The 5,874-nt window shown below is 33.9% G+C and overlaps 1 non-coding gene across 1 annotated transcript; it reads right to left on the reverse strand.

Annotated features, from left to right (window-relative positions):
* Positions 1-5,269: 5,269 nt before the first annotated feature.
* Positions 5,270-5,340, reverse strand: Trnat-ggu. Its single transcript has one exon. It is a non-coding gene; the product is annotated as a tRNA-Thr (tRNA).
* Positions 5,341-5,874: the final 534 nt, after the last annotated feature.

Consider the following 5,874-nt stretch of genomic DNA (forward strand, 5'->3'; position numbering starts at 1 on the left):
GAGAAAAGGAAATAAAGGATTTTGCTATGCGAAAAGTGGGCAATTTTAGTTATAAATAACTGTTATTGTGTTCGCACATGATATTGCTGTCCCCGGTCGCCATCCTAAGCCTTTGCAGTATATCAATAAACTTTAAAAGAATAAAGATTATCGTAAGAGATCAGCAGATTGTTTTAAATTGCGTAAGAGCATACTTGAAACATTCGGGAAGCTCGTTTATTCTGCAACAGCTAATTTAAGTACATCTACTGCATAATTTATTATATTATTCATTTCGTAATAAAATGAATAATGTTTGACACAAACTGAGGCCGTTGACGTCAGCTCTCGAGGTATACGAAATTCATTGTACAGTTTAATAAAGCAGACTAACATTTTGTTGTAAAACGTATGACATATGAGGATGGAGTTAAGGTTGACATAACCTGCATGACGACACACATCTGCTGAGATTGAGCTGTAAAATGTGTGTTGTAAAATACTGATGTTGATCTCAACATCCTAGTTTTCATTATGTCAAGAGACGAGATATTTTACTATTGGTGTTACAGGTGTTCTGTTTTATAGGTCTCAATACTAAATCTGTTGCTGAACTAATTATCTTTTGACTGAGATTTACTGACATTTGTAAACGAAATTCTCCTAAATGTTTTTATAATTAATTACAAGTATATCAAACTGTATATAATATACATTTTCAACCATTATAATATCTAGTAATTATGGTTTTTGTGTGCTTCAAATTCCATAGGGGATAGTTTATTGTTAAATGATGATTGTATAAGTCACACACGGTATGACTTTATTTGTGTTATATTACTATATTCTAGTCAATACATATCTAACTTTTCCACCGTAGGATGTGTTAAAAAGTACGGAATTGGCTAGTTTTATGGTTTGATTTATAATAGTAAATATCAGCACATCAACAGAAGGTTAATAAGGTATATTTTGAGCCATCAATGGATCTGTAGCTACAAGAAATAGCATAAAGGTTGTCAGTAGAAAATCGTAAATTCAGCATGACATGCCAATTTGAATATTATTTGGAAGATCTTAATAAGGCTGTAATAGTAGTGTAACTTTAAAATGGGTTCGTTTCTAATTGGCAATATAGTTATTGTTTGTGAATTATATATTAATGCGCTATGTATTCGTATTAAATAAACTATAAAATGGATTGTATCCATACGTTTTCATCAATAGTATGACTAAAAATTGATTTATGAAAATTTCTTCGGAAAATCTGTTGACAGCCAGGTAAATGTGCATAAATATATTCTTGCACAAAAATTAATTACAACATTCTACTTTTAAGTTCTCATTATTCTAAATTCATTTTCTGACATAGATTCTTTTGCAAAAAGGAAATGTTGGTTTAAGTTTCTTTTTAATAAGATGTGATTTGTTTCTAATTATACACATCAACAACATTTTATAACTTTACCTCTAAGTGCAATTATTTTTTCTAAATGAGTTAATTTTTTATGTTGAAACCTAGGTCTTTTATTATACATGTATTTATTTTGGCAATCTCTTCTTTCCCATTTTTACATATATTATTAATACCAGCAATATACACTTGCAAAACTTTGGATTGCATTTACATTGTGTTTTTGTTACATTTTAAAATTATATACGAAACGTTATAAAAACATAAGTTAAAAGAATTATGTACACTATTATATTACGATTATATTACTGTATTTAAACAAAACAGCAGAATTGTCTGGTATTAAATATTATATGACTTATTTCCTTGAAAACCTTTGTATATAAATGTAAATATACCCACGTACTTTTTATAATAAGTCCAATAAAGATCACTAGAAAGTGGACAGAAGCAGCTTAAATAATACAAATTAGTATACCTTGCTTTTCACCACAATAACATTGCACTTGGTGAGACATGAGATGGGATGACACTGACAGGGGGGTTGACACATGCGTTCGATCGCTCTTAATTTGATATAATTTTGCCTGTTTTATTTAATTATTCAGAAATAAGCTTTAATAATTGTGTATTATTTTAATCAGCATTCATTCAGTTCATAACAGTTTATTTTAATCCAGTATTTTCTTAATCTTCAATATTCTTAAGCCGCGTTTACACTGGAAACAAAACATGTTTATAAACATAGTTTCTGGAACTTTTGTTCCAGAAACAATGTTCCTGGAACTTTGTTTATATTTTGCTACTATCATGAAATATTTTGCACACAATGTTCCTAAACATTTTAGGACAGCCACTCTTGAAGATGTCGTCTGACTAGGGGGATGTTCTTCTTCTAGCTGCCGCTACCTGTGTTCCTGTGTTTTGTTATGTGACAGAGAACCCAGGAGGTTCTGGGTAAGGCCTTCACTTGCATCACGAGGTGTTTATAGTGGAAGTGACCTATTCAAAGACCTTAACCCTAGAGAGCTAACGTGTTCAAAAAGTTACGTTAAAGCTAACGAATCGTAAAAATTACGACAGGATTAAAAAATGTACAAATACATTTTATTTTACAAAAATGTCATTTAATTGCGTATTAACACTTATAATACAGCTTAGTAAACCTTTTTAAAACTAAGTCTATGGTTAAATCTCATCTATACAATGGACACAGCATCTTCCGCGATGCTCGGCACAGATGGGCTTGGCACATCGGCAGCAAAAGATTGACGTCATCCTCCGTTTTGCTGATGGACATATTCCACAAATTGTTCGACGGGGGTGTTGAGGGACATTAACTTAGTTTGTTTGAAGAGGTGCCTTAATTATTTCAGCAATTGATTAGCGGAGTTTTCTTGGCAAGTTTGGGTAGTTCATACGGTGCTGAAGCCATGGTGTGATGAGGTCATATTGGATTTGCATTGCAAAGTTTCTCCTTGAAAGCGGTTTCGGGCCCATTTTCACCATGTTACTAGGGTAAATAACATATGAATTTACTAGCATTTTTTTTTTTATTTATCATGCCAAAAAATACACATGCTGGCCACCGCCTCGTCTTTCGGCTGCACGTCATTTGATGGCAAATTTGATCCAAAGTATCAATTGCACCTTTGGTTGCGTTGTATGTCTCAATGATTAGAGGTTTTTTGAGTCCTTATCAATTGATGGCTTTTCATGACAAGTCGATAGAAGCAACACATTTTTGGAATTCTTGACTTTGTATGACACCATTGTTTTTCATTCCATCGAAACGAAACATACTGACAACTTGTTCTACCAACATAACGCATAAAAAATTATTGGTAGACCTGATGATTTATGTTTCTCAACAATGTTCCTATATCTAAACGTCTTGTGTTTCCGAAACATTCCACAATGTTTATAAACACCCTTTGATCTTACTGCTTTCTACGGGAAACAAGAAACATGTGGAGAAACACCAAATTTCTGTTCCGAAACATTGTTTATAAACATTGTTCCAAGTAGTTATTCTTCGATTTGAGGAACATTGTTCCGAAACACTGTTTATAAACATGTTTTGTTTCCAGTGTAAACGCGGCTTTAGGTTAATATACCGGTCCAGTTACGATCGGGATCAAAGTGCAAGGCGGCCGTGCTATCTACATCTGATAGGAAGCTAGTACTCTAATGATCGCTGTTCACGTCATCTGCTTACAGTCCTTGTTAACACAACAACAATACCATTTGATAAAACGACCACATGCTTAACCCGGCGCTTGTTGAGCGCTGTGTTAATAACTTTCTGTCGGGCGAGGACACTGTTACAGCAAAGTTTTCTCGCGGATGTCCGAAGAAATCAAGGAGGCGGACATTGAGGTGGCGGTGCGTGCAGCACTCATTGCCGTCAACAAAGAAATGAGAAAACTGTTAGATTAGGTGACAAATTTGACAGTGGTTGTAACTGACTTGGATAGAAGGGTGGTAGAAATAACTGACGGCCTGGAATAGTATCAGCGATACGACAACCTGTGGATCTTCGGAATCGCGGACACTGTTGGTGAGGACAGGGATAAGTTGGTGGAAGAGTTGTTGCGGGACAAGTTAGAGGTTGAGCTGCCACCAGTCTATAAGTAGAAGCCATCGTGTCGGTCAGCAACCTCGTCCAGCGGATGGCAAAGTGAAACGGCTTCACCCAATCATAGTCCACTAGCTATCGATAGCGTCAGTGTTCTTGGCCAAGAAGAACCTCCAAAAAGACTCCGGTATTTCCACCCGACAAAACCTGATTGCGCGCCGTGCGGAGGTTTACAGGCCAGCAGTCACGCACAATAGGCCGAGGAACTCTTGGACCATGGACGGAAGAGTTCTGTGGATCGACTGACACGACAACACCTCGCGATATCCCACCAATTTCAATTAGTTTTTAGTTTATTTACTTTTGCCCTTTTATTTATACTGTAGGGATCTCATGTGTGGTGTAGCGAGGGGTACGGAGGAGGGGGTTAAATTCAAGTGAATTCCTCGAACTAGCCATTCCAAAAACGTGCAGTTATCCTCACCCCTCTACCTAGAGCCTCCCTAACCCAATGCCACCTTGTTGCTCGCACTGTGTTCATGTGCCTTATTCAACTTAAAAGTGGCATTTTAGTCGTTATTAACAGTGTACTTAACCTAGTCCATTATTTAATCAGTACTCGTAATTAAGAGATATCGAAATTTATTGATGTTTATACAAAATTATAGTGAATATTTAAATATATACATATTATTCAACTCAATTTCTAATTTATTATATCTATTAGAAGGCGGCCGAATGTTTTGTATTTTTACCAACACTTTTTTTAATACATGTAAATTAGTTCAAGGTGTGATATAAACTGATAACTGCAAAAGTAGCAGTACAATTAATAATATTATACAATGTTAAAATCTTATAAAATAATTACAAACATTGGAATTACTAACTAATGAAAATAGTCTAATAGACAAATTTTAAAACAAGAACAATGACTGAAACAAATGATAACTACTATTTAAATAGTAGTTATCATACTATTTTATCAGTAGTTTTAATTACTATTTAATAATACTATGCAACATAAAACTATTTCAATAAAAGAAAATATGTAGTCAAATTACAACAATTTATTGAAATGACAAATTAAATACATGAAATTTTATTCAAAAATGTAAGTTAATTGTTCATAGTATAGCATGCACAATGATTTTGGAAATATATGAAAAGTGATTGACAGCGAGCCCTGACAGGCGAAAGGAGCATTCCTCCTGCCACTCCACTCGTGAGCTCCATATAGTAACTTTATATAATATTTTTTAAACATAAACATTTAAACATTGAATCACAAAAAGTACTTGCTCCGCCGGGAGTCGAACCCGGATCTCTCACTTACCAGGTGAATGTGCTACCATTACACCACAGAGCGCTTAATTTTTCCGATTCAATTATTGTATTGTATTTGGCCGTATCTGTCACATATGCGTTTAAATAAGCAAACTAACATATGATCGGAAGACCAAATACCTGTCAATCTTATATATATGACTTATATATATATATATATATATATATATATATATATGCATACATATACATACTTATATGTATGTAAGTATGTATAATGTTTAAGACGAATATTTAGCAACACATATTAATATATATTAAACTATAATAAACTATATTGAAATATTATTTTTGTAATATATAATGTAAACTCATTGTTCTATTATTATTACATAAAACCAACTTTATTATTTAAGCTTTAAACAGGCTGTAGGATCTTTCTGTTGCGGACTCGGCGGTAACGACGGTTGGTGGTTCTTGTGGTCGCACTTGGGGTTGCTGCGTGTAAGCTGACAGGGTGGAGAATGAAAGCTGATAAGGATATGATCATTTTATTAGTTTCCTCTTGTATTAAGTAGATGTTAGAGTTTTATATATATATATATATATATATATA

Source organism: Homalodisca vitripennis, unplaced genomic scaffold (assembly GCF_021130785.1).
Source record: "Homalodisca vitripennis isolate AUS2020 unplaced genomic scaffold, UT_GWSS_2.1 ScUCBcl_5280;HRSCAF=11938, whole genome shotgun sequence".
NCBI classification, from domain to species: Eukaryota; Metazoa; Arthropoda; class Insecta; order Hemiptera; family Cicadellidae; genus Homalodisca; species Homalodisca vitripennis.